This window comes from Cibotium barometz, chromosome 27 (assembly GCF_041138505.1).
Source record: "Cibotium barometz isolate CiBa-2024 chromosome 27, ASM4113850v1, whole genome shotgun sequence".
NCBI classification, from domain to species: domain Eukaryota; kingdom Viridiplantae; phylum Streptophyta; class Polypodiopsida; order Cyatheales; family Cibotiaceae; genus Cibotium; species Cibotium barometz.
In genome coordinates this window covers 43,609,681-43,636,710 of record NC_141072.1, presented here as the reverse complement: position 1 = coordinate 43,636,710, position 27,030 = coordinate 43,609,681, and the positions used below count along the sequence as shown (strand labels likewise).

Here is a 27,030-nt window from a genome sequence, read left to right as displayed (position 1 = left end):
ATGACTTGTAGCATGCTTTTTTCTCTCACCTCTCTGTAATTGGTAAGAGAGGTGGTTTGTCATCAACCCCTCTCGGAGATCATCTCACCTCTTTCTGGGATTGATTCCTGTGCTTTTCTGAAAGAAAGCTTGTTTGAAGCCACAGTAGCTGTGGTGAGTGTGTTCGCCCCCCCCCCCCCCCCCCCCCGCCCCCCCCCCCAAAAAAAAACCCATGGTAAAGAAAGAGCCCCCACCTTGGCTACAACCAATGTCTAGCAGGATCTTAGTGGCTTTGGGCTGGCATGATAGAGTGGTGTACAACGTGCCCTCACATGGGCATCCAGTCTCCTCTTGCTATGCCAGACTCCAGGGTGTTGGTGGAAAGGCCAAAGCTACCCAGAGCTGTAGGTGCTAATGGCTTGTTGCTTGCTGCCATACCTGAGAAGTCCTCAGCTATTCAATACCATGTGTCCCAGAAATGTGCAGGATGGACTTTTTACTCTTTGGGGAGTTTTCAGTACACAGCGTTTTAGAGTGTCTGTGTTGGAACAGGTGGAGTTCTCTAAACCCCAAGTCTGTGTCTGCCAGACTTCAGGGTGTTGGTGCTTTTCTGCTGGCCGACTGCATTTATGCAATCGTGGACATTTTTCAGCAGTCGTGGGCACTTCCTATGCTGGCCGACTGCTCTCCCAGGGGCATATATATAGGCCCCCAGCCCCATACCACACTGTGTATCATATTCGGGATCTTCTTGTGTATATCAGAGCAGAGTTACACGCCTACATCTCTCTTTCTCTTGTGCTGTTTTTCTACCTGCGTTTTTTGCTCTTGTGTTCCCAGATCTGGTCATCATCTCCGTTGCGTATTCTGACAGGTTGTTCCCTGCAGACCTGCGCAGCTTTTCACCAGGAAGAGGGAGAGACCCATACATGCAATCAACCGGCCTGCCATATCTTCTCCTCCATGCAGCCAGCTTGCACGACTCCTCCCCAAAAGCAAGAGAGAGGGAGAAGAGAGAGACGTGGGCCTCCAAAAGTGGAGTAGTCTCTAAAAATTGCCTTGGGGTCTCTCAAGGCTTTAAAACCTTTAAAACTTTAATTTTTTTGCCCACCAAAGGTTATAAAACCTTTTTAAATTAAAGTATCTCTTTGCCCCCTTCACACTTGGGCTTGTCCACACATGGGCTTCCTTTTTAACTCCAACCTGATGCCATTCACACTGTCCACCACGTCCCCGTGCACACCTGCATACTGTCCAGAGAAAAACACACGGTCGTGACACGCGGTGTGTCCAGCAACTCATCATTTTTATTCTTCGAGTTCACTGCACACTTGTGTGGGAATTCGAAGCCAAAGCAAAGTTCCTTGCTATTCGTGGTGGCATTTTTGTTTCGAGAAAACAAGTTGGCGGGTGCTCTCTCCGAGGTGATTCCGGTATCTGCAGTACTAGAGGGTCTATGGTTGCATCTTCATCAACTTATCTTCTTCAGACTCTTGCACACTATGAGCTGCATCTCAATGTATTTATGGGGTTTGCCTATTTTATGGGCTTTTATCATTTTTTTTCTCCTATTTTTAGTAAGTTATGGACAGTCGGCCTATTTCTAGAGACATTCGGCCAGTTCACATATGCACTATAAAAGAGGTCTTCTCATATTCACTTGTAGTTTATTCCAAGCACAGTTCAACACTACTTGCTGGCTATTGCCATTATAAAGCTTCAAGCTATTATAAAAGGTGATCTTGTCCACAAGCTCTCTCTTCTTTGCTCCCTCTCTCTCTCTCTCTCTCTCTCTCTCTCGTTTCGTCTACGCTTCCGCTTGTGCATACTCCAACACAAAGGATACTGACTGGGAAGATGGACCTTAAGCAACCTGACCAGTGGTTCACCACTGAGAAGATCTAGGCCAATTCATACCAATGCCTTGTTGCTAGTTCCTTGGTGGGAGAGCTTGCAGAGAGTAGGTGCTTGAGTATTACCCCCTCTCGACCGCCAATGTGAGGCATTGCCACCACCTTGGTTGTTTTGGCGATTCAAGTTAGTGGTGTTTGTTAGAATTGTACATCTCAGTGTTTTGGGGCTTTACTATTTATCTGGGATTTTACTGGATTTTCTCCTAATTGTTTGTCCATGCCAGTCGGCCAACCCTAGGGGAGGCAATCGGCCAGCCCTAGAGGCAGTCAGCCAGGTCTCTACTCCACTATATAAGGAGTTCCCCATTATTCACTCCTTCATTCACTTCCCTTGCTGACCATTGCTATTGTAAAGCTTTACTGCTGTAATAAAAGGTGATCTTGTCCAACTCTCTCAATCTCCTTTGCACTCACTCATATGTTTACTGTTTATGCTTCCGCCGGTGCTATCTCCTCATGGTATCATACGCTTAGGTCCAGGCTGCTCCAAACTTTGCAAATCTGCCCACTTTGCTGTGCGTTTTTCTTCCGTCACTTCTCTGGCTGCATTTCAGTAACTGCATTTCAATAGCTGCAGATAAGTCCCATATAGTAGCTGCATTTCAGTAACTTGCTGCGTTTCTGGTCCAGCCCTCTTCTGGTTGCTGTCGGCCAGCCATACAGGCTGTGTTTTGCTCTTTAGAGGCAGGTTTTGAAGTGTTTTGACTGCATTTTCTTCTTCAGCATCTGTTGGTGGTGCGTTTCTTCCTCGTGGTGTTGCCAGACAAGTGGCTCTGCACTGTCTTCTTCCTCCACAAGTCCCTGCCCTTCCGGTAGGACGTTCTCGGTGGATCTTGGACTGTTTTGCTGCTGTCTCGCTTCTTTCTCGTGCCTCGCTTCGTTGGAAAGCACTTGAGAGAAGTGTTTGAGAGCTGAGATTTGTTCTTTGTTGCTGTGGATATGGCTCCCCCCTTGTACGAACAAGGATGACAAGTTGAAAGGACCCAACTATGCTCATTGGAAGCTTCAGATGCAGATCTGGTTCATCCACAAGGGTTTGTGGAACATTGTTCAGGGCACTGAAAGGATGTAACATGCGGACGCTACGGGGGAGATCGGTAACTTCAATGCTCAAAAATCAGCACACTTTTCACGACAAAATTAACGCACAAAACTGAATGAAGATTTGCAAAAAATAGAGAGAGAGAGAGAGAGAGAGAGAGAGAGAGAGAGAGAGAGAGGAAACAGTATTGGGTCCCAAATACCCTCTGTAGGGCCCCCACCACGGATGGTGTATTTGCTTTATTAGAATGATGTAAAATCTGAAAGAAAATACAAAAAAACTTGACCTTTCTTGGCTGAGAAATCTCTGCCCTTGACCTGCAGTCCTTCCCCTTTGCGTTAGCAAGCCCTTGGCTGTCCTGGCCCTTTGGTTGCTTAAGCACTTGGTGAATTATGAGATAACTCAATGGATTATGGGCTCACCTATTTATTCTACCAACTAATAGTTGTCGGCCATCATATTTTCTGCCCACGATTGTAAAATCAGCATTAAATGCTGAATAAATCACATAAAATCTGCACATCATTTCCCTTGATGGCTGGACACTAGGTGCGTGAATACAAAGGGGCTGGGCACTGTTTGGCAAGCAGTTTGGGGGCTGGGCAGCCTGTATGGGCTGCCCCATACTTGCCCTGCAGCCATACAAAGGCTACATATCCTGTATGCTTCCCCTAGCCTGCTCCTAGGGCTGTCCTATAGCCCCTCCATGGCTGGTGCGTTCAGCCACGGCCTTCCTGGCCCTCATGGGGGTGGTTTCACACTATCCCCATGCCCACACAAAGACTTGGGGTAGCCCTATGGGCTGGCCCCTTTTCCTTAAAACAAACCCTAACTACCTACACAATGATCTGGCATCCAGTACCATACCAGATACACAGAATCACTGTCATCATTCCAAAGGGAGACTCACAGCGCAGACTGGCACTATTTCATGGTGCACACCTGACCTGGGACTCTTGTGCAGGACAATGCACACCTGACCTCGTGTAACATGCGGAAGCTTCGGAGAAGATGGGTAACTTTGATGCTCAGAAATCAGCACTCTTTTCGCGACGGAATTAACACACAAAACTAAATGAAGATGTGCAGAAAATAGAGAGAGAGAGGGAGAGATGGAGAGGACACAGTATTGGGTCCCAAACACCCTCTGTAGGGCCCCCACCACGGATGGTGTATTTGCTTTATTAGAATGATGTAAATCTGAAAAGAAAATACAGAAAACCTTGACCTTTCTTGGCTGAGAAATCTCTGCCCTTGACTTGCAGTCCTTCACCCCTTTGCGTTAGCAAGCCCTTGGCTGTCTTGGCCCCTTGGATTGCTTGAGCACTTGGTGAAATATGAGATAACACAATGGGATTGTGCATAAACTGCTGCGCATCTTTTCCCTTGGCTGGCTGGCACTAGGCGCCTGATTCTCTAGGGGCTGGGCACTGAATTCCCTCTGTTTTGAGGGCTGGGCAGCCTGTGTGGGCTGCCCCAAACTTGCCCTACAGCCATCAAACACTAGATGTGCTGTCGGCTGCCCCTAGCATGCCCCTAGGACTGTCTTGCAGCCTCTCCATGGCTGGTGGGTTCAGCCAGGGCCTTCTTGGCCCTCATGGGGGTGGTTTCACACCATCCCCATGCCCACACTAAGACTTGGGGTAGCCCTAAAACAGGTGTGCAAGAAACGGAGCCAAAGAATCTACTGCATATATGAGATGCTCACCTTGTAGGCCCATATGGTTGGCGGCCCGTCCATGCTGCAGGCGGCGGATAGCTTCCTTTACCATCGAGTGGGTAAAGAAGCTAGTTGTGGTAGGTCGAGGCTCCTGTGGCTGAGGTATAGGTGGCTGCTGTGGGGCGTGGTATAGGCCCTCCGCATGTGTGCCATGTCTGTGGGTCTACAATGGGTGTCGGTGTTTGGGCTCTCTGAAGTGCCGCCTGAGATAGGGCTATCTCTACTCATGAAGAAATGGAAGATCTCTAGCTCCTGTATTTTTGCGAAGGCCCGCCTTTTGCGGCGAGTAAGTCTCCTCATCTCTCTCCTTGACTCTTGCTCTCTGTGATGGCTCCTAAGGCTCTCTGAATGTGGAGCCGTGAGTATAGGGCTCTGCACTCGTCATCATACCATCTGTTCTGGGGCATAGTCCCAGATCTTGCGGCTCTCCTGAGTGGACACGATGTGGGAAGCAGTTCCTCACAAAGTTTCAGGACCGAGGGACCCACGAAGCGGTATGGCTCAACAAAGAGTTTTTCAAAAACTATGCGGCGTTATTGACAGATTATTTGGAGGCTATGCAGCTTCCGTCAAGTTAAGCAGAGGGGATGTCACGTGCATCCCGCACTTGGATGCCACGTAGACATATCTGTACAGAAGGTGCAGGACCTGGGATGGTAAACTGGTCCCATGTGAGCCCAGTCCGGGACGAGTCAGCCAGGGATCCATCTCAGTCGTTCGAGGTCAGGTGTGCATTGTCCTGCACATGAGTCCAAGGTCAGGTGTGCACTGTCTTGCACATGAAACAGTGCCAGTCCGCGCTGTGAGTCTCCCTCTGGAATGATGTCCGTGATTCTGTGTATATGGTACGGTACCGGATACCAAATCATCGTGTAGACAGTTAGGGTTTGCTTATAGGAAAGGGGCCAGCCCAAACAGGGCACTAGCAGAGGGTTTGCCTGCGGAGTGGACGATGCACACCATTGTGCCGAACCACAAAACAGGGGATATGCTCGATCCGAGCAACTACAGGACGGTTATGGTTGGCCACGTGTTGGCCAAACTCTATGGTGCAGTGTTGGAGCAAGAGCTTAGCTTAACCATGTATTCACTTTGAGATGTATGATTGATCTGGCCCGAGTGAGGAAGAGAAAGCTCTATTGCTACTTTGTGGATTTCCGCAAGGCATTTGACACAGTACCACGAGAGAGGCTCTTTCAGCGCCTGCAGTCTCTTGGCATACCAACAGATATGACATGGGGCATCTTTGCATTATATGAGCAGGTTTTTGGGCGAGTCAAATGCCCAGGAGGTATGTCCGAGACTATTGCTAGCACCATTGGTGTGAAGCAAGGATGCCCACTTTCCCCCATGCTATTTGGGTTATACATTGATGAGGTGGCTGACTTCATTACACGGGGAGGCGGAGATGGAGTTGATCTCGCAGGTACCTCAGTACATATTATGCTTTATGCTGATGATATTGTATTAGTGTCTGAGTCTCCAGGAGGTCTACAGCAGCATCTACATGCACTCGATGATTTCTGCACACAGAGGGGTCTTACTGTGAACCTTGGGAAAACCAAGGTTATGGTCTTTCATACATCGAGACAGGGCAGGAGTCAGCTGACATTCACTCTCGCAGGACGCCAAGTGGAGGTGGTGACATCATACGTGTACCTAGGGGTTACCTTCTCTGCAGCAGCCACGCGCTTCACCATGGGTTCAGCAGCCAGAGCTAGATTGACACGGGGATATGCAGCATTGGCTATGCTAGAGAGACAGTGCCACCAGGTGCATTTTCAAGAGTCCCGGACGAAGGGGTGGCTATTTGACACATTAGTCACACCGGCACTGATGTATGGAGCAGCGGTATGGGCGCCAGGCCTTGGTACCCATTGGTGGACACAGATGGAGAGACCACAGGCCCTCATGATGGCACGCATGATACTCTGCAAACCGTCACTACCTCATGACATTATCCGAGCAGAGTTTGCTGCGCCTCCTATGATGGTAGAGGCCATATTCTAGACTATATGCTTGCTAGACAGATTCAGAGAGATGCCACATGACAAATTGTCATACAGAGTTTTTGAGGCATCTAGATAGCTGGTTGAGGCAGGAGACAGAGGATCATGGTATGCACAGGTCACACGCATGATACGCAACAAACCGTCGGTACCTCATGTCATTATCCGAGCAGAGTTTGCTGCGCCTCCTATGATGGTAGAGGCCATATTCTAGAATATATGCTTGCTAGACAGATTCAGAGAGATGCCACATGACAGATTGTCATACAGAGTTTTTGAGGCATCTAGACAACTGGTTGAGGTAGAAGACAGAGGATCATGGTATGCACAGGTCACACATTGGTTCTCACAGCATGGCCTAGACATGGATTATCTACCACCATTCCAGTATGACAGGGATGCACCACATATCCGTCTCTCTCCTAGTGAGAGGAACAGAGTATTGAGACAGGACCTATGGCAGCTTTATACATGAGAGACATGGATATCGCTTACACAGCCTCTTCCACCGAAGATGCTATACTACAGAGATCACTTCATGAGTATCACTAATGATGGATTTATAGAGAGGCCTAGATACATGGAGGGCTTTTTACCACACGGCTCCCGAGTAGTTATTGGTCAACTTAGAGTCTCATCACATCGATTGGAGATCGAGACTAGCAAATCAGCACGGATCCCCCGAGAGGAGAGAGTATGCAGATTGTGCAGAGAGGAGGTGGAGAGTGAGGAGCATTATGTATGCAGATGCAGAGCATATATAGCCATGAGAGAGAGAGAGAGAGAGAGATCCCATTTTATTCAGAGAGCCACATTCCCTATGCCAAATCTTTGAGGCAGCAGACCAGCGCATACTGGGGAGATTCATTCTAGACATACAGCGTCACAGAGAGACATCGTTACAGGCTCAGACAGCTCCAGAGGGGGGAAGACAGACACAGATCACTACATTTTTCCAGAGATCTATCCCACTCCCAGCCCCTACACAGCCGGGAATTACTCTCCAGAGAGCAGAGACACTCAGAGCCCGCAGGAGACAGAGGACACCTGGCTTCCGGACACCACGCCTATACCAGAGAGAGATGACAGAGATCAAAGCTCAGTTTCACAGAGAGGGTGCGGAGCGACTGGCTCGCTTCAGAGCAGACCCAGGCATGTTCTTCAGGGAGCTGTGGACACCCCCTTCATTGATGTAAACCATTTTATACCCCCAATATGGTACAGGATGGAGCTAGCTAGGTTGCATATCATGATTGTATACTCCACGCATATAGCTTTGCATTCTCCTAGTAGTAGAGCTCCATCCCCTCCCCCCACTCATTGTACTTATTGCACACCCAGATTCACCTTTTTAGTTCAATACTTTTTCATTTTGTTGGGATGACAGAGGATACCCCACATAAGTACACTGATTTGTCTCATAGGCCGAGTTCGGTCTTTTGGAAGACGTTAATAAAATCTTTCTCTCTCTCTCTCTCTCTCTCTCTCTCTCAACGCTTTTGTCAAGGATTCACATGTTCTACGCTTTCACAGTTCAAGATTTCCAGGCTTCTTGTGGACACTCTAAAACACTGTGCACTGAAAACTCCCCAAAGAGTAAAAAGTCCATCCTGCACATTTTTGGGACACATGGTATTGAATGGCTGAGGACTTCTCATGTATGGCAGCGAGCAACAAGCACCTACAACTCTGGGTAGATTCGGCCTTTCGTGTATGCAGTCGGCCAGCACTGGACTGCTCCTGGCATCCTTTGGCAACCCTCCCAACCACTGAAAAATTGGGAAAAAATAGGGGAAAAATACGAGGAGTGAGGAAAAATGATAAAACACCTGATAAGGGCGGGCACACCCACAACAAAGGCCCTGGTGTATAAAACTGGATAGGAGATGACTTCTACCCCCTCTCAGCTCCTGGCTGTGAAACCAACCACTGGGAGCTGGGGTGCCGCTGAGCAAATCCTGAGATAGCGACTTCGTGAAGAGGTCCACCGTACTGTCCTCCGTCGAACAGAACTCCAGCAAGATGTCATCAGCAACGATCTGTTCACGAACAAAGTGCCTCTGGATGACCATGGGTTCCTCTAGTGGAAGCCCAAACCTGCCATGCAACCTCTGCATCTTCACCACCTCACAAACAGCATCACAAACAGCCCGGTACTCTGCCTCTGTTCTCGACAAGGCAAAAGATGACTGTCTCCAACTGCTCCGGAAAACTGCTCCTGGGCCTGAAGTAGATCCCCTCGTGTCCGGATCTCCTCCCCAAACCGAGTCACTCCAGCCGTGGAGTCGCACTCCATCCAACAATCCCCCTCCTGTGTAAAGAGTCTATGATCCTTTGCATGCCGCAGAAACCACAGGAAACGCAATCCTGCCTCCCAAAGAGTCATCCGCAACCATGAGCTCAACCGCCTCATCAGGAAGCTCCCGTCCAATCTGGTGTCCATCAACCAGATCAATGAACCATACAGCTTCTTAGTCACAGAGACATCACACTGCTCACAAGGATCAACACGTGTTACGGTGCACAAACAAGTCCTGGAAACCTGATGAAACCTGTCAACCACCCCCTCTGAATCCGGAACCTCAAAGCCTGGAGAAACCACCTCCTTCTGCAAGTAATCAGCTACCACCTGCCTGGCTTTCCGAAAGGTCCCCGTGGAAAGAACATCCTCAACTACTGGAAGTTCTATGTCCCGAATACTACGAGACATCAGAGCATAAGTGACCTGTTTAGCTTCCTCTGACTGACGAACACAAGAACTACCAACATCAGTACTGGAAAGTTCCTGCCAATTGCTGCCATCTATTGGTAAGCTATCCACCATCTGGTCCCGGAATGCCTGTACCTGCAGCGTATCCACACTTAAGTGGCCATTACCAGACTGCCACTCATCACAAACCTGAGGACCTGGGAGAGAGAGTGCTGAAAGCCTGTAAACTCCATTCTCCACTCCGCTTTCCCAAACCACCTGGCCTGTTGCTTTGTCCCGGAGAGCAACAAAATGCTCATCAAACTCCACCCGTACGCCAGTCTTGCAAACCTGATGCACTGACAACAGATGAAAACCAAGTGCCGGAACATACAACACCTGGGAGGAATGCTTCCCCCCTCTGCCATCGGGAACTATCTCCATCCTGCCCTCACTGTGAACTGGGATAGTGGATGTATCACCAGTAAGAATATGACCAGAAAGCCTGCAGAGATCCTGTAAACCGGAACGGGAAGGAGTCATGTGCCTAGAAGCACCACTATCGAGAATCCACTCCCGAGTATCCGTTGTGGAGAGTCCTCCAATCTCCTCCCTGCCTGAAGAAAATGAAACATCGGTGTCCATCACCTCCAGGTGCACAAAAGCCGGAGTCTTCATGATTGCTACTGATGAATCTTCACCCTTCTCGGTCTTCCGCTTGGGACACTGCCTCCAATAGTGGCCTCTCTCGCCAAAATCATTACAAGTCCTCTCTGCCTCCAGCCTCTCGTGGTCAGCGTCGGACTTCTTCTCAGAAGACTTCTCCGATGAAGCCTTCCCTTTGCCCGAGTTACGGCCTTTCGACCGTTCGCCAGTAAAGGCCTCCGAACCTCCACCTTGAGGAGGGTTCGTGAATCGTTCCTCCTGGTCCAGGACCATGGGCACAAGCTCCTCCCACGTGATGGTGCTGAGCTTGCCACTGGTAATCAAAGACGAGTAGAATGCTGAGTACGAAGAGGGCAAATGTGACAGCAACGTGATGGCCATGTCCTTTGATGATATCTCCTTCCCAGCCTGAAGAACTTCCTGCTGAAGAGCCTGCAGCTTGTTAATATGCTCCCGCATCGTCGACGACTTTGCAGGGCTCATAACCCGCATCTGTACTTCCAAGGAAATCCTCTTCATGGGCGATACCCGGTTGTAAAGTGAGGCCAAATGCTGCCATATACCTTGGCCAGCGTCATGTGCTTTACATGATTGATTACCTGTGGTGTGCAGTTGAGGAAAATAAACGAACGGACTGTGGCGTTGACACGATCCCACATCTGTGTCTGGGCCTCCCGGTCCTTCCGGATCGACGGTAACTCCCCTTCCTCTACTTCCGGCCGTGGAACACCAACAACGACGAAATCGGCGAGGTGGTAAGACTCTAGAACAGATTCCATCATCACCTTCCATATGCCGTAGTTACTCCCGTCCAACTGACGGTCCACCGGGAACGTGGGGAGTGTCGGGGTCTTCACATGTGTCTCGGCCATCTCAAACAGATCTGCCATAGCGGGGATGTACTCTGAAAAAGGGTGGGTGGGTGGGAACAAAGAAGAACTAAAACCTGCAAGTGGCTGTCCAGCAAATCAGCCCGCCTTCCTCTTGCACCTTCTCTTCTCGATCAGCCCAAAACAGTCCACCAATCAGCCCAAAACAGTCCACCAATCAGCCACAAAACAGTCCCCCTCTTGCTCACACAAATCCCAAGACCTATCTAGAGCCTTGGGCTCTGATACCATGTCAGAATACGCAGCGGAGATGATGAGCAGATCTGGGAACACAAGAGCAAAAAACGCAGGCAGAAAAACATCACAAGAGAAAGAGAGATGTAGGCGTGTAGCTCTGCTCTGATATACACAAGAAGATCCCGAATATGATACACATAGTGGTATGGGGCTGGGGGCCTATATATATGCCCCTGGGAGAGCAGTTGGCCAGCATAGGAAGTGCCCACGACTGCTGAAAAATGTCCACGATTGCATAAATGCAGTCGGCCAGCAGAAAAGTGCCCACGACTGAGAAAGTGCAGTCGGCCAGCAGTCCAGTAGCCCACGACTCATGTGTATGCAGTCGGCCAGCACTGGAGTGCTCCTGGCATCCTCTGGCAACCCTCCCAACCACTGGAAAAATGGGAAAAAATAGGGGAAAAATACGGGGAGTGAGGAAAAATGATAAAACACTTGATAAGGGTGCACACCCACAACAAAGGCCCTGGTGTATAAAACTGGACAGGAGATGACTTCTAACACAACCGGCGGGCTGGACTGCAGGTTGTGCTGGACGGAGAGCAGGTTTTCTCGTGCTTCTTTCTCTCTCTCATGGAAGCAAGCGATGGGCTGCAGGCAGCTGTAGGAAGCGCACAACTGCAGAGGTGCTGGACTGAACAGGGCATGAGAGGCTCTCTTGGAAAGAGGGGACTGCAGGAGAAACAGGGGCGTACACGTGGGGACAGCCACACACCAGTACTGCTCTCTCTCTCTCTCTCTCTCTCTCTCTCTCTCTCTCCCCCTCTGCTGAAAAGTGGATAGGCCTGCAGGAAGGTCTGGGCGGGCAGATGCAGCATAGACACGTGCTTTACTGGCTTGGAAGAGAGGCTGGTGGGCTGGCTGCAAGAAGCTCCCAGCCAACAGATTCTCACGCTCTCTCTTGAAAGGAGGCCGGCTCTAGGAAGTGCAAGACAGGTTTTTCTCTCTCTCTCTCTCTTTCTTTTGGAAGGAGGCGGGCAGAAGGAGGCGCATAGCCGGGACTGTTTTGGGACAGTTTATGGGCTGTTTTTGTTTGGCTACAAATTCAGCTATGTACTTGGGTTTCTGGCTGCAAGTACAGGTCATTTGGTAGTGTTTCTTGGCATGGGAGAGATGCAAGCTCGCATGGCTGCGTGCTCATGGAGCAGATTGTTTTCTTCCTGCTAGAAAGGAACAGAGGGACCTACACTTATGGGCATCTCTATGTTTCCAGATGTTTCATGAGGGAACAGGTAACTAGATGTATGCCGTTGTTGGCACTGTTGTTGAATGGTGCCATGAATGGTTCTGTATGGAAACAGGCCGAAGGGTTTCATGTGGAAACAGGCCTAAGGGTTTCATGTGGAAACATGTCGTAGGTTTCTCGAGAAAACATGTATTTGGGTTTCTCCAGGAGATAGGTCACATGCAGGCAGAAGGTACAGGAATGGACACATGCTTGGTACAGCCTTGCTACTGATTGGACAGGGGACAGGGAATCCATGACAGAGATGGATAGTACCCTTGGAAGGTAGAGAGGGTTGGTACAGGTGTGTCGACTGTACGGTATGCTGTGCTGTGATACGAGTTCTCTTTTGAGAGAGAGTTTGGGAGTCTGTGTTGTGATGGAGAAGCACTGGATGTGTCAGGGTGTGATGCTGTTCATAGTGTGAGAGGCCATGGATGGTTGTGGCAGCCTTGATCATGGGAGAAAGCTTCTGTATGCAGACTCAATGTGAGAGAGTCTTTCGATGTGAACAATGGCTGAACTTGTTTGTGGATGCCGAGTGGACAAGAAGCCATGATGCAGTTCTTTGCAGGCTTCAGGGGTTCTACTGAGACGGCTGCGTTCCCAGCCTTATTGTAATCAAAGCTCTTATAATCAATTAAAGAAATACCGCAAGGGGCGCCACTGCGTTTTGGGGCCAATCGGTGTCCGTGTACTGTTTGCAGGAGCACTCTAGCTCCCCCTGTTTGTTTTCCTTTTCTAGGTCCTCAATGGCGTTGAAGTGTTTTATGTGCGAGTGTTTGTTTCACCGCCCGTCAGGCCGGTTTCACCGCGCCCACAATCCCCAACAGTGGACTGTGAACACATCACGTCCCAAAAGCCTCGAACAATGAACTCGGAACAGATCCAGACCATAATCTCTGCTAGACCAAAGATGACCATGTCTTGCCAGATTTTTAATGCTTGGTACTCCAACTCACGGTTCCCATGCACCAGCAAATGGAGCTGCTACCAGCCCCCTCTCCCACCCACAAGCCTCCTCTAGCTGGAAGCACATGGGGAAAATTGCATGTATACTAGAGAAGTACACCATCTTGGTCCTCCCGAGCCAGAAGCGCCTTGAGAGCCCTAGATGTGTCACTAGAAGTATCTGTATCACTATCGTGTGTCGTGTCTTCACCCTTCTTCTGAGATGAAGACTTGCCCTTGGTCTTGTCCTTCTTCTTGGTCAAACAATCCTTGGACAGATGTCCTCTCTTCCCACATGAGAAGCAACGACTTTGAGAAACCACTTCATACTAAGGAAGGTGATAAGGTATTGCTGAAATTTGAGAAAGCTAGGCTTCGGAAGAGGCTAGGACGAGAGGGATCATATCCAAAGCTTTCTACTCGATATTATGGACGCTTCCAAGTGATTGACAAGATTAATGAAGTGTCCTTCAGGCTTGCTTTACCCAGCCATTGGAAGATTCACAATGCTTTTCATGTGAGTCTTTTGCGGAAGTATGTGGGGCCAGATCCAGAGGAGCTTGTCACAGAAGATCCGCCAGAAGTTGATGAGCTTGAGGAGATCCTTCAACCAGAGTAGATTGTATTTCACAAGGAGAGAAAGTTACCACATGGAAAGCTTTCCAAGAGATACCTTGTGAAATTTAAAAAATATTTACCAATTGATGCAAAGTGGGTAGATGAGGATTATTTTATTGACCACCCTCAGCTTCTACAAGCATATCTTGAGGCTTTTCAGTTGAGGTTAACTGTTTAGAAGCCCTGGGGGATGTCACCATTTGGTCCATCTCCATTTCTAGAGCCACTTCTATGGGACTATCACTCCATAGAGTGACCAGATTTGTGCCATGTTCACATGGGGCCAGGCCAGTGTCCCATGTGAAAGGGCCAGTTTTATGGTGTCACATGGACGGGAGCCAGATCAGTGCCACCCGTGTGCGACCACCAGTGCTGCGTCACATGGACGGGAACCAGTTTTGTGCCACCCGTGTGTGATTTGCTTCGTGCTGTATGGACGGGAGCGTGTTGGTGCCACTTGTGTTTGGCCAGGATGGTGTCTTACCTATGGGACTGTCACTCCATAGGAAGACCAAGACATATTTATTTATATTTGTCGCGCCAGTTTTGTGCCTGACAGGAACCTCTTGTACAAGTTTCATGAAAGGGAGATTTCGTCCATTATTTGTGCGCATGCATTTATGCCTGCATGCATAAATTTGTTTTTGCATGACTTATTTGCGTATGTCTGCTTGTTATGCCGTGCCAGTACACTGGACGGGGACACCCCCAGTGTGCCGTAGAGGGTTTGCTGACTTGGTGGTGTGGCGTGTGAACAGGTGGTAAGTATTTTCATTTTGGCCTTTTTAAAAGGTAAAATCCATTAACTAGAGTAAACCTTAATATTTATAAGGTATTGTGCTCGCACCCATTTTAAATAGGGACTGGACATTTGCTTATGAGGGGGGGGGTGCAAAGTAAGAAGTTGATTAAAGGTTTAATAACCTTAAAAAAAAAGCCTTGCATGAGACTTTTTTTGGGAAAATACCCACGTGGGGGGGTTGGTGGCTCTTCTTGCCTTCTTCATGCCTAGTTATACCCGCCTTCGTCACGCCTAGCTGCATTCGCCTCCTTCACGCCTGGCTGAACTTGCCTGTTGGACTTGGTGTACCTGTTGTCCATGATGTACCTGGTTGTACCCGCTTGTTGTACTTGGTGTACCTGTTGCCCTTGATGTACCTGGCTGAACTCGCCTGTTGTACTTGGTGTACATGCTGCCCTTGATGTACTTGGCTGTACCTGCCTGTTGTACTTGATGTACCTGTTGCCCTTGATGTACCTGGTTGTACTCGCTTGTAGTACTTGATGTACCTGTTGTACGTGATTGTACTTGCATGCTGAACCCACTGTACTAGTTGTACAAACAGTACCTACTGAACCTGCATGTGTGAAGCATTTAATGTACTTGGTGTATATGCTGCAAAGTATAGAACCCGAATATTAATTGGCTGGTACCTGCACACATGTGAAGTTCTTGACGTGCTTGATTGTACCTGCTACAAATTGTACCGGTTGTATCTGGATTGTACTCACCGTACCAGGTGCTCTCATATTTTTCTCATTTGTGTAAATATGAAATTTGCTAATTTGAATTCAGAGAATGCTTTAAGTTGTGTAGTGCAGGAGCATGGCATGTATATGCTGATCATGTTCAGGAAATTCTTCCTGGTGTGGCTAGTATATTTCCCTGTGTGGTGTTGTTAACCGCGCTCTCAGAGCTTCTGAGAGCCAGTGAAGGTTTGACTCACCAGGGAATTTGGGAGCAAAGCATCATTGGGGAGAACCAGGCCACGTTCCCTCTGCTGTGTACTCCTTGGCCTGCATTAGTATGGGCGTGTCTATTGGTGCACGGTCCCGGAAGGCCGGCCCTTTCCGGCCCCAGTGCTGGTGTCATTTGTATTTTCAGTATTTCTAGTATTTGTGTTGCTGATGTTGTTTCCATTGTTTAATAAGAGTTAAATTAAGTGTTCTAAATATGTGTATATTGTCTTCCGATCTGTAGGCCTCCTTTAGGGAGCGGTCACACATAAGGCATAGCCAAATATGACTTAGATAATGCTTTAAAAGGCATAAGAGTCATCTACATCTTCACACACTTGAGCAAGGTTGGTTTCTTCTTGAATGATGATCCTTTGGAGTAGCAGCTTCTTGATGAGGTGGCTCATCTTCTTCTTTGTTCTTGATGTAGCTTTGAAGAGCTTGTCGATGGCTCCTCTCCTTTGCGTCTTCTCCTCTTTGTTTGATGAAGTTCTCAAATGGGTTCATGGTAAAGTGTGCTTGTATCATTTGCTCAAGCATGATCAATATTGCCATGATAAACATGAAGGCTATTGAGAGCCCAAATCCATTATTTCCAAGATGGAACTTGAAGGCCAATGGTTGCCTCAATGACCATGATGCATGAAGTACATTTTCATCAATGAAGAGTGCCATGAGAGATGTGAGAGGTCTTACCGACGATTATTGAAAGCAATGGCAGTGTCTAGCTCACTTGCATGAAGTGTAAGCATGTAGTGATATACATGATGATGATGATATGCAATGGGTTGGTACATCATACTAAAGCATGACCTTATTACTCCTTAAATCTCCCCTTAATGAGATCAGGCAAGTACAATGAAGTTCAAAACCCTAAAACACTAAAAAATGAACATGTAAAAATGATGTAATTTTGTGTACCAAAATCTCAATGATGCCTAAGGATTTTTTCAATGTGGAGCTAGGGCAAGATTTAGCAGTGGGTTAGCATTACTTTAAGCACCATAAACTCAAGATTAGCAATAATAATCAGTGCTTAATCTTAAGATTAAGCATTACTTTAAGCACTGATTAAACTCAAGATTAGCAATAATAATCAGTGCTTAATCTTAAGATTACCAAAACTACTTTCTGTGACTCGTGAGTACCACAGAGCTGAAACTGATTGCTGGTGACGATTTTACGTGATTCTGACCACACAGGTGTGTTTGCAGCGTTGGAAAACCTCTGGGAATGTTCTCTTGAGCTCTGATTTGGTTGGAGTAGCGTGTATTTAACGTTTGAAGAGATTCTGACTGGATTTGGGGGAAACATAGAATACGTCGGCCTGCGTGCGATGTAGACCCCGTGAGTTGGCGATGGAGATCACCCCGACCTGATGATGAGCCCCCTCAAAGGGTTTGATGAATGGTGAAGGGGTTTAGGAGCATGGATGCTTTCTTCAGTTGGGGGTGCAGCTTGGCTATGGAGAATAGAGAAGATTAGTGCTTATAATTATGATTATGGGCTAATGAGGTGAATAAAACACTTGATGATGGGCTAAGACATGCTGGGCATGGATCTGGAGCTCTGATACCATGAAAGAAAATGAAGTATTTATGGTGGATCAAAGCATATGTATGCCATTACTAGTGGATGATTAAGAATATGATTAAGATGAGATTAAGCTAATCACACAAGCATGAAGAGGGTATGATTCATGAATCAAAACACATGAACCGATTTCTCATTCCGAAAGGTGCCTTTTTTATAGGCCAAGAGTACATCCTTGAATATAGGAGAGGTGGCTTGATTTTAGGAGAGATCGAGAGGAATGTGGAGAGGTGGAGTGATTGTAGGAGAGGTGGAGTGAATGTAGGTGGGCACTGCCCTCATTTTTTTCCTTGATTCTCTACAGAGGAGGGTCCCCTCTTTTCACCTCTTTGGCTAGAATCTTGTGCCTTTTACAATGCTGAAGTTACATGGATAATAATCTTTGAACCTTGGGCTTTAATCTTGGCTTTATGTTTGGATTATTTCCAACAAGACCTCCTTTGTAATGATCCGCACAAGCACTGAATGTGCCTTTGAACTGAAAGAGTGCACATAGCGGAAGCAAGATAAGCACTAGAGTGTGCTGATATGAGATGTGCAAGAGAGAGAGAGAGAGAGAGAGAGAGAGAGAGAGAGAGAGAGAGGGATATGAAGCAACTAAGCTGAATATATTGCAATGAAAGCAATCCCGAGCAAGAGACATAAAGGTCTCATAAGTGAGGGATACAAAAGATGACCAAACTATTGAAAAGTGAAGAGGCTAGCCCACCTATATATAGGTCATGAAGGACTGGCCGACTGGAACAAAAGAACTGGCCGACTGGACAAAGGGAGCTGGCCGACTGGAGGAGCATCACCTGACCTGGGAAAAATACTAGGAAAGTGGGAAAAAATAGGGTTGAGGGGCCTCATCCAAGCCATTGGTGGGCTTGGACTTATCTCTGCCATCAACCTCAAATGCCGTTCAGCTTTTACCCTCTTTGAATTCAGTGCCACCAGTGGTATTTGATGATAAGCAGGAGGGTGAGGTTAAGGGCAAGACAAAGGCTCTCATCCAAGCCTATGGCACTCCAAAGGAACAACAGTTCATTGTCCTCTTTGGCATGGGCAGTCTGAGGATGCCATCACTCCGCAGTTGGCTACCAAGATGAGTTGTACCTTGGTTCCTTATCACTTAGATGTGGACGGGTTTACCCCTAGTCTACGTACACACATCACTCATAAAGTTCAGCAATTGAGTTTCAAGTTCCGTGGGCCACATTCCAGTGGGATTTCATTTTCTCCCCTCTTTTAGGGCGTGACATGATTCTTGGGATCCAGTGGTTTCGATAGTATGCACCCATTCCTGATTGGAGGCAGGACACTTTCACAATAGTTGAAGGCTTTCCTGAGCCTCTCATGATTCATGGGGATCGGAGCATTCATGGCATTCCACTCAGTTCACACGTTCAGGCCCAAAGAGCCATAAGAAAAGGAGCAAAGTGTGCATTGTTATATGTCCGCTCTTAGTCTAATGCAGTTCAAGTAGCACCCTCAGGGGAACAACGGATGGCTAGTCTTTTGTCTCAATACAGCAACATCATGCTATGAGACGACGTTCCACCTACTCTCCCACCCAGTAGACCTGAGGACCATTGCATGGAGTTGGTTCCTGGTTCAGAACCTCCAAGTAAGTTCCCCTACCGCCTTTCTAAGGCATTGGAGAGCGAGCTGGAGCAACAGTTAGCCCAACTACTCTGGTTTGGATTAATCCGACCATCTTTCTCATCTTTTGTCGCTCACATCCTGTTTGTCCATAAGAAGGATAACTCCGCATGCTTATGTGTGGATTACAGGGCGCTCAATAAGCTAACAATGAAGAATAGATTCCCCAAGCCCAAAATAGAGTACATCCTTGAACGACTCAATGATGCAAAGATTTTCTCTAAGATTGATCTTAAGAGTGGCTATCATTAGGTTCGGACCTTCGAGGCCGACATTCCAAAAACGGCCTTTAGGACCGAGCATGGCCACTACGAATTTGCAGTGATGCCCTTTGGTCTCACCAGCGATGTTCAACAAATTGATGTCTCCGGTTTTTCGGGATGTCATTGACAAATGCGTCTTCATCTTCTTAGATGACATTCTTATCTTCTCAGGGACTGCAGAGCAGCATGAGCGAGATGTGGCATAGGTTTTGTAACTCTTGCAGGACAATGAGTAGTTTATCAATGACAAGAAGGGTGAGTTTGGAGTACAAGAAATCCATTACCTGAGATACATCATCAGTTCTTCAGGTATTAGTCTCGACCCTGAAAAGGTACATGCCGTTCTTAGTCGGGATGTTTCCACCACAGTCCAGGAAATCCGCTCATTTGTGGGTCTTTGTCAGGTCTACAGCACCCACATAGACAAGTTTTCTGACCTTGCAACACCTCTTTCTGACTTGCTCAAGGGCGTGAAAACGCGTCGTCAGAAAGTGTCCGTCACAAGGTCTTTTAAATCATTTTTAATTGATTCCTAATGCACCTTGGAAAATTTATTTTGATTTTCTATTTCAGGGAAGCATATTTTTTATATTTGTAGGATTGATATATCCAAAAATATCTCAATATTGAATTACAACTCTCTATACATTTTCATCTCACTAGGCAAAAACAAGGAAAAATAATATTTTCTTGTATTCAGAAAACAGGGAATGATTACAGGGGATTGAAGTAAAGGCTTATTCATTATTCAGGCTGAGGAGAAATCTTACAATAGCGGTGCAGCTGGTTTGGTGTGGGTGATATGGAGAGGAGGTTGTGAGCCACCACCCACTCACACACACACCCACACTCTCTGGCCCTTTCTAAGACACTCTGCTGGCAAAATCTGCACTATGATTCTTGTGCCTCTGCAAGTGGCAATCTACCCTAAGTGTCCCAATAATCCTTGGTGATTATGCTGACACCCATCTTATTCATGGGAACCTCTAGTTGTCCAACCCAGGCGAAGCATAGTGCCCTCTAGGAAACCCCAATCGACTCTATCGTATGCCTTCTCAAAATCGAGAAGCATAACGACCAGGTCCTCGCCGAGAAATCTAGCTCGGGCCGTCGCCTCCCAGAAGGTGAAAGGCCTTGGCCAGGACCTTGTAGACAGTGTTGAGGATCGTGATAGGTCTCCACTGCCGAATATCATCAGACACTCCCTCCCCCTTGGGGATAAGAAAGATCAAGTCCTCTGAAAAGCACTGTGGCATCACCCCTGTGTCCAAAACATACTGAAAGCCCCTGCGGAGGCCTGGCCCCAAAATGTCCCAATAGCGCATAAAAAAGGCAGGTGTCAATCCGTCCTCCCCACGGCAGCTATGGCGCGGAAGGACCCTCAAAGCCTCAACAAGCTCATCCTCTGAAAGAGGCTCACCCAGAACTGTGCGCATACGATCTGTGACTCTCCTCTGTACATGGGCCCACACAGTCTGTCTGCAAGCATCATGTGCCTCCGTGGCTGGCTCCGCTGAGAGCAAGTCTCGATAGAACTCAGTGGCAATGGCTCTAATCTCCCCGGGCTCAGTGGCTAACGAGCCGTCTAGTCTCCTGAGCTGGCGTACACCTGCTCGAGCATGGTAGGGTTCGGTAATCTCAAAAAACTCCCCAGTCACTCTATCCCCAAGCTGCGTCCACTGTGAGGCCTGGCGATGATAGTAGAACTCATGTCTCTGCTCCTCTGCCTCTCTAACCTCCTGGCGTGCCTGGCTAAGCTGGGACGCCACCCACTCACATGTAGGCTGTTGCTCCTGAAGGTGCTGGAGCGAGGCAGGGCTACGTCTCAAGCGGCGCTCCCGCTCTCGTGTCTCTCCCAGCCGTGTCAAGGCTACTGCGTGCAAAAAAGAGCTGAGCTCGATGAGTCCCTGGGCACACTGGCCTGCCGCATCCAGGTCAGAGCTTTGACTATCATGCCATATCCTCTCAATGTCCTCAGAAAGACTGGAATTAGTAAGTATCCTCTCTAGGATCCTCAACTGCAAGCTGGTCTCCCGTGTCCCCTCCTCAAGTGTCAAAATAACTGGCGCATGGTCTGAAAAAGAAGTGCCAGCGAGAATGCCAACAGAGCCCCCACGCTCCCCGAACCGGTCGCCCACATAGAAGCGATCAATCCGTGAGAGATTAGTCCCTCCCTGCCGGCGATCCGACCGAGAAAAACTAAGACTGTCTTGAGAGCGGGAGAGAGCCTCATGCTGCCATGCATGAGTAATCCGCAGTGTCATGCAAAATCTATCCCAGGCTGCAAGCTCCGTGCCGTGCACTGTAACATGACTGCCTCCCACCCTATCGGCCGGTTCCTCAAGCATGTTGAAGTCTCCTCCGACACACCAATGTGCGGCCTCGGGCAATGCATGTGTAACAAGGGTCCATGTGCGCTTTTGCCGCACAGGTCGTATAGCTGGGGACTTGCCGGACACCGTATGCGAGCCACGAATGGCTGCAAGCATACAACCAGAGAAGGAAGCTCAAAACAGAATGCAAAAGGTGTGTCACTCACCGCTTAACTGCCGCCTTGAAGGATTCCCGCGTCGCAGCCGTGAAGGAGGAGCTGCCGTCGCCGCTCTACTGCCTCTCTGCCGCCGTGCCGCTACACAGTGCTCGATCGCTCTCTCACTCTCTCTCTCTCTCTCACACACGCAGGAGAAGGAAACCAAAGAGATAAGGCAAGAGCACTCTTGTATTCACAACACATGAGAATGAGGATTTTAGGGTTACATTTGACTCTTATAGGTGACTTGGCCGTTCACACTTGGGCGCCCATACATGGCCGGCCGATCCTAACCCTTATCCTACTGATATTCAAGGTGCGCCTCTCATCGGTGATCACCCAATCCCTTCATCCTTAACATATGGTGCCGACAAACCCGGCCCATGACTCAGAATATTTAAATTAATGACGTAAAACATAATACGTCTCAATGTCCGTCATAGGTTAACATGCCCCCCTTCCTGATGTAGATTCCGTCCTCGGAAGCTATGGTATGGTAAGCTCGAGAGGGTTGTTGTGGTTGACCGTCTGCAAAACAGGGAAAAGAGTGAAAGTATGCTGGAATTCAAAAGATATAAAGTGTATAAATTCAAGCATGTTAGACCACAGTGGATGTTGCTATGAGAACTTAGTTTAAGGGTCACATGAGTGAGCTAGTGTAGCAAAGTAACAGGAGTATAAAATTATTGAAAGTAAATCAAGAGTTAGCAAGGTGTCAAAGGTTAATCAAGGTTTATAACTGGCTTAAGTCAAGGAAAATAACCAAGCTTAATAAATAAACAGATGACCATACTGTGTCTACTCTAAGAACAAGTAGTTACCACGAGCCTAGGGACACAAGAAACATTAGAGTTACAGGAGCCTTTTGCCTTTATTTTTTTATGCACGTGATAATTTTTATACACAATGGCGACCTTCCTAAGGCAAAACTTACATCGATCCTGGTACCATGTTTAACACAAGGCATTATCCAGGAATCTATTAGCTCACTTTAGGCAAGGCTACCCCCTACCAACCAAGGCATCGGTCTGGAGTAGAATACTCCTCGCCTACCAAGTATCAATAAGGCGATAGGCCAACATTAAAGCACATCACAGACTTGTATTGCCATTTATTGTAGGCTTTTTTTTTTTATATAAAGTTTCTTTTGATCTTCGCTCCTGAACTAAAATGTGTTCTTACATCCTTTCGACAAGGGATAAAAGCTATGTCCTAGAGGTCAACACACACACAGCCAGGTGTTCAAACATTAAGATGGTTTGACCCTAGACCTAAGACAATCGTATTCCAAGGTTAACTAAAGACGTCATGCTGCCTAGGAATATTTCCAATAAAGTTAAGCTCATTAATGATTTACACTAGCATGCAAGCAACTTCAAAAACTAAGTAGTACATTGACAATTTCCATGTGGTCATGCCTTATAGTTTATGAAATTAATTGAACAGTAAAAACGAAAGAGAGTGGGTATGGAAGAATTACACCTGTAATTGGAGATCTCCTTGATTTGACGAGACAGCTTGCAATTTGATGTAGATATATTTTGATGAACGTTGCGGCAGTCTCAAGACTTGAAAGCGAACCCACCTCAAACTTTTTAACCTGTACAATCAACTAACAAGCCATATACCTCGAGAGGCACATCAGTGTGAAAATTTCAAGACTCGTTTAAGGAATCTAAACTAGAAAAATCTTGAAAACACTAAACTACCTACCAGTCACTACACTACTACTGAGGATACGGTAAGAGGATGTTGTAGAGTCCTGGCTCTAGCCCTAAGGCTAAGCCTCTATCCGCATCATCCAAACAAATAAAGTCAACCTCAGTAGTGCCATGAGTTTCATCCGTCCATTCATCATTGTTAGATATTTCCTTTTCATTTTCCCATCCACATAAACTCATCAAGAATGTAACCATGCGAGGATAGTCATCTTGTGGAAAAGGAAAGCATTGGGCTATCGGAGATATTTCCTCTACGGAGTAGGGGTCAGTCATGGTCAATAGGCGAATTAGCCATTCTAATTCCTCAACATTTTCCTCTCTGGCTAGTACATCTATATGATCCCATTCAGTTTCAATAACAGGATAGCACATGTGAAATATCTGAGAAAGGTATAGATGATACCTCTCATCAAAGGTGGGAGTGGATGAAGTGTATGATGATCGTGCATCTGCCATATCTGCAAACACAGATATAGCATCAGTAGGTTTATGACAGGTCAATCTAGTTCTTGATTGTATATACGGATATTTCTCCTCTTTTTGTGCTCTTACTCTTTTTACTATTTTTTGTTTTTCTTTTCTTTGTTAAAAAAAAAAAAAAACGTATGAAGCTATATATATACATCCCCTTGAATTTGGCAATTACATGGTCAGGGGAGAAGGTTAAGGAGGAAGCATTAGAATGTCGAGCGTGCGTACATACTCCCCCTTTCCTTGGGTAGATCATATTATTTGCAATGATGTTGCAGCCTCTTGGAACCAATTTGTCCAACGGGTCATAGGTTGTGATGTGGGCAGATAGCTTTTTATGACCCTTGTGGCCACATCCAATTGTAGAGATGGTAGTGTACGCTCCCATTGACGAATGGAGGAAATGGTTTCCGACGATACTATTACAAGGGGAGACGTAGACTCATCGATTTTTTGTTGGGTGTTGACAAGAGTAGGTGTAGAGCATGTAGAAACTTCTATATGAGTGTGTGCCTGGCATGAGAAGCTAGAAGCTTCATGTGGCTCCCCCCTTCCTGAGCTAGGAGGTAATGATCGATATCGTTTGGGAATCCAAACTAACTCTAGAAGAAGTGGTGCAGAGCACTCTATTACCTTTCCCTTACCACGGTCTTGAATTGTCATTGGGGTGGCAACAATTGGTTTGCAAGGTTTTCCAGGTGATGTAGAGGGATTCAACTTATGTTTAGGGACCCAAATCTGGTCATTCCCCTCGTAGTACCCTTGGGCTACTAATAATTTTTTAGGGATCCATCGCGATGTTACATTGCCCTTTCTCGGGTGGGTAGCTGCTTTCCTTTTACGAGGTTTCTTGGTGGCTAAACGAGATTGAGCAGGGGAAGTAGCTGTTAACGAAGCTTTGGGGATCCATTTGTATGTACTCTTTGGCATAGTAAACGAAGCTTTAGGGACCACACCTTGCCTGTTTCCACTCTTGGCGTTGAAGCGTTAGAGGGGTGGCCTACAATCGAAGATGGTTTTGCCACTGGACTTTGTGATTTTTCATTATCTAATATTTGAGTGGATGACTTAGGTGCGGGATTTTGAGCGGTCAGACCTAGTGTTGGTTCTTGCGTTGTGACTCGTCTAGTTGCCCAATCGATATTGCACTTGGTGGCCATCATCCATTTGCGCCCTAAGATTACAGTCCCTTCCATGGTACCAGCAGGCATAACCAAAAAGCTTTGAATTATGGTTCCCTTGTCATAGGCAACCGGAGTGTGCAGAATTCCTGAGACAGGGGTTTTCTTCTTGTTGATTCCTTGAACTTGGATAGAACTCTTGGATAAAGGTGGTTTTCCCAGTTGACACCACACACCATATGATAGCAAATTGTGTTGAGCTCCTGTATCCAATAATGCATTATACAGCACCTCCCCGTAAGGACTCTGTAACTCAATTGGGTATCTTAGAGGTGGGTCAGATTCCAGTGCATCCTCTTCTGCTTCCTCAAAAAATACTTGCGTAATTCCCAAGTTGGCTTCTCGTTGTCGCCTAGCACGCTGTTGACGTTCTTTGGCTTCGACTCTCGCTTGTATCTTTTTAAGCTCAGCTTGTTCTTTAGCTGCCTTCTTTTGATGGATTGCATGTAACTCCTCTTGGCTCAGGGGGTTATAGTATCTTTTGAATTTACTCCCATTAAGGAATCCAATGGTTTCAACTCCGTCGAGAGTCTCCACTCTGATGGTACCTTGCGGGGTAATTTCACATACTCTATATGGTCCCTTACCAGCATATTTGAGCTTCTTCTTTTCGTTTCGCACTCCATACATCAGGACTTTATCCCCAACCTTGATGTCCTTGTCCTTTAGATGGCGATCAAACCATTTTTTCCTTCTATCCTTCTCCACAAGGGCATTGTATACAGCCAATTGTCTTTCTTCATTTAGCCGCTCAAGGATATATAGACGCTCTACTAAGGGATTACCATCCCAACCCTCTTGAGTAGCAACACGAAGACTAGGAATGACAAATTCCCACGGCATGACTGCTTCTTGGCCATATACCATTTTGAATGGTGTGCAATTAATAGCCACTTTGTACGCAGTACGATAGAACCATAAAGCTGTCGTAAGCTTTAGATCCCAATCCGTGCGATGAGCTTCAACTGTCTTTGTCAAAATAAGTCTTGTTGGTACTCTCGGCTTGGCCATTCACTTGTGGATAGTAAGGAGTAGATTTATGATGGGATATCATGAAATTTGTTGTGAGCTCCTTAATCACTTCATTTATAAAATGCGTACCATTGTCGCTCACAAGTTCAAAAGGACAACCGAATCGTGTGATTATATTTTCAAAGAGGAACTTGGCTGTTGTCCTCGCATCTGCCTTACGTGTCGCTTTCGCTTCAGCCCATTTGGTCATATAGTCAGTGGCCACAATAATATAGCGAGATTGTGTGTTTCGGGCCGCTGGACTAATTGGACCTACAAAGTCTAAACCCCACTTTTCAAATGGTTGGTTTACTTTGATCGGATGTAGGGGCATCTGATCTTTCCGTTGGGGTTTCTTGTATCGTTGGCATTCATCGCAACCCTTCACAAAGAGTGATGCGTCTTGGAACATAGTGGGCCACCAATACCCTGATTGTAAGATCTTTCGCGCAGTTAAGTCTCCTGAGAAGTGACCACCGGCTACACCCATATGTGCCTCTTGTAAAATGTATAGATACTCATCCTCTCGGGCACAACGCCTAAGAACGTCATCCTTTCCTCTTTTATAAAGAGTCCCGGCTATCAGGCAATAGGGTTCGCATTCTTTGATTAGCTTTCGAGCTAGATCTTTACGAAGCTCCTTGGGTGGAAAGCCATTAACCAAAAAGTTAACAATCTTCTCACTCCATTCAGGCATTGTCTCCACCATGAACAGGGAAGTGTCCGGTAAGTCATCATCAACCCCCGTAGGAGCCTCACCATTAGGTATGCGAGACAAATGATCAGCCATAACATGTTTTTTGCCAGGTCTCACAACAATAGTGAAATCAAACTCAAGAAGAATCAATAGCCATCGTGTGATTCTTCCTGTGGAGCATGGTTTGTTTACCAGATACAACAATGCTTGATGATCTACATAGAAAACAAACTTGGTGGCAAG

The 27,030-nt window shown here is 47.1% G+C and overlaps 1 protein-coding gene across 1 annotated transcript in view; it reads left to right on the top strand.

Annotated features, from left to right (window-relative positions):
* Positions 1-27,030, top strand: part of LOC147623417 (uncharacterized) — a 68,189-nt gene that overhangs the window by 1,304 nt on the left and 39,855 nt on the right. The gene's annotated exons all lie outside the window — the stretch shown is intronic.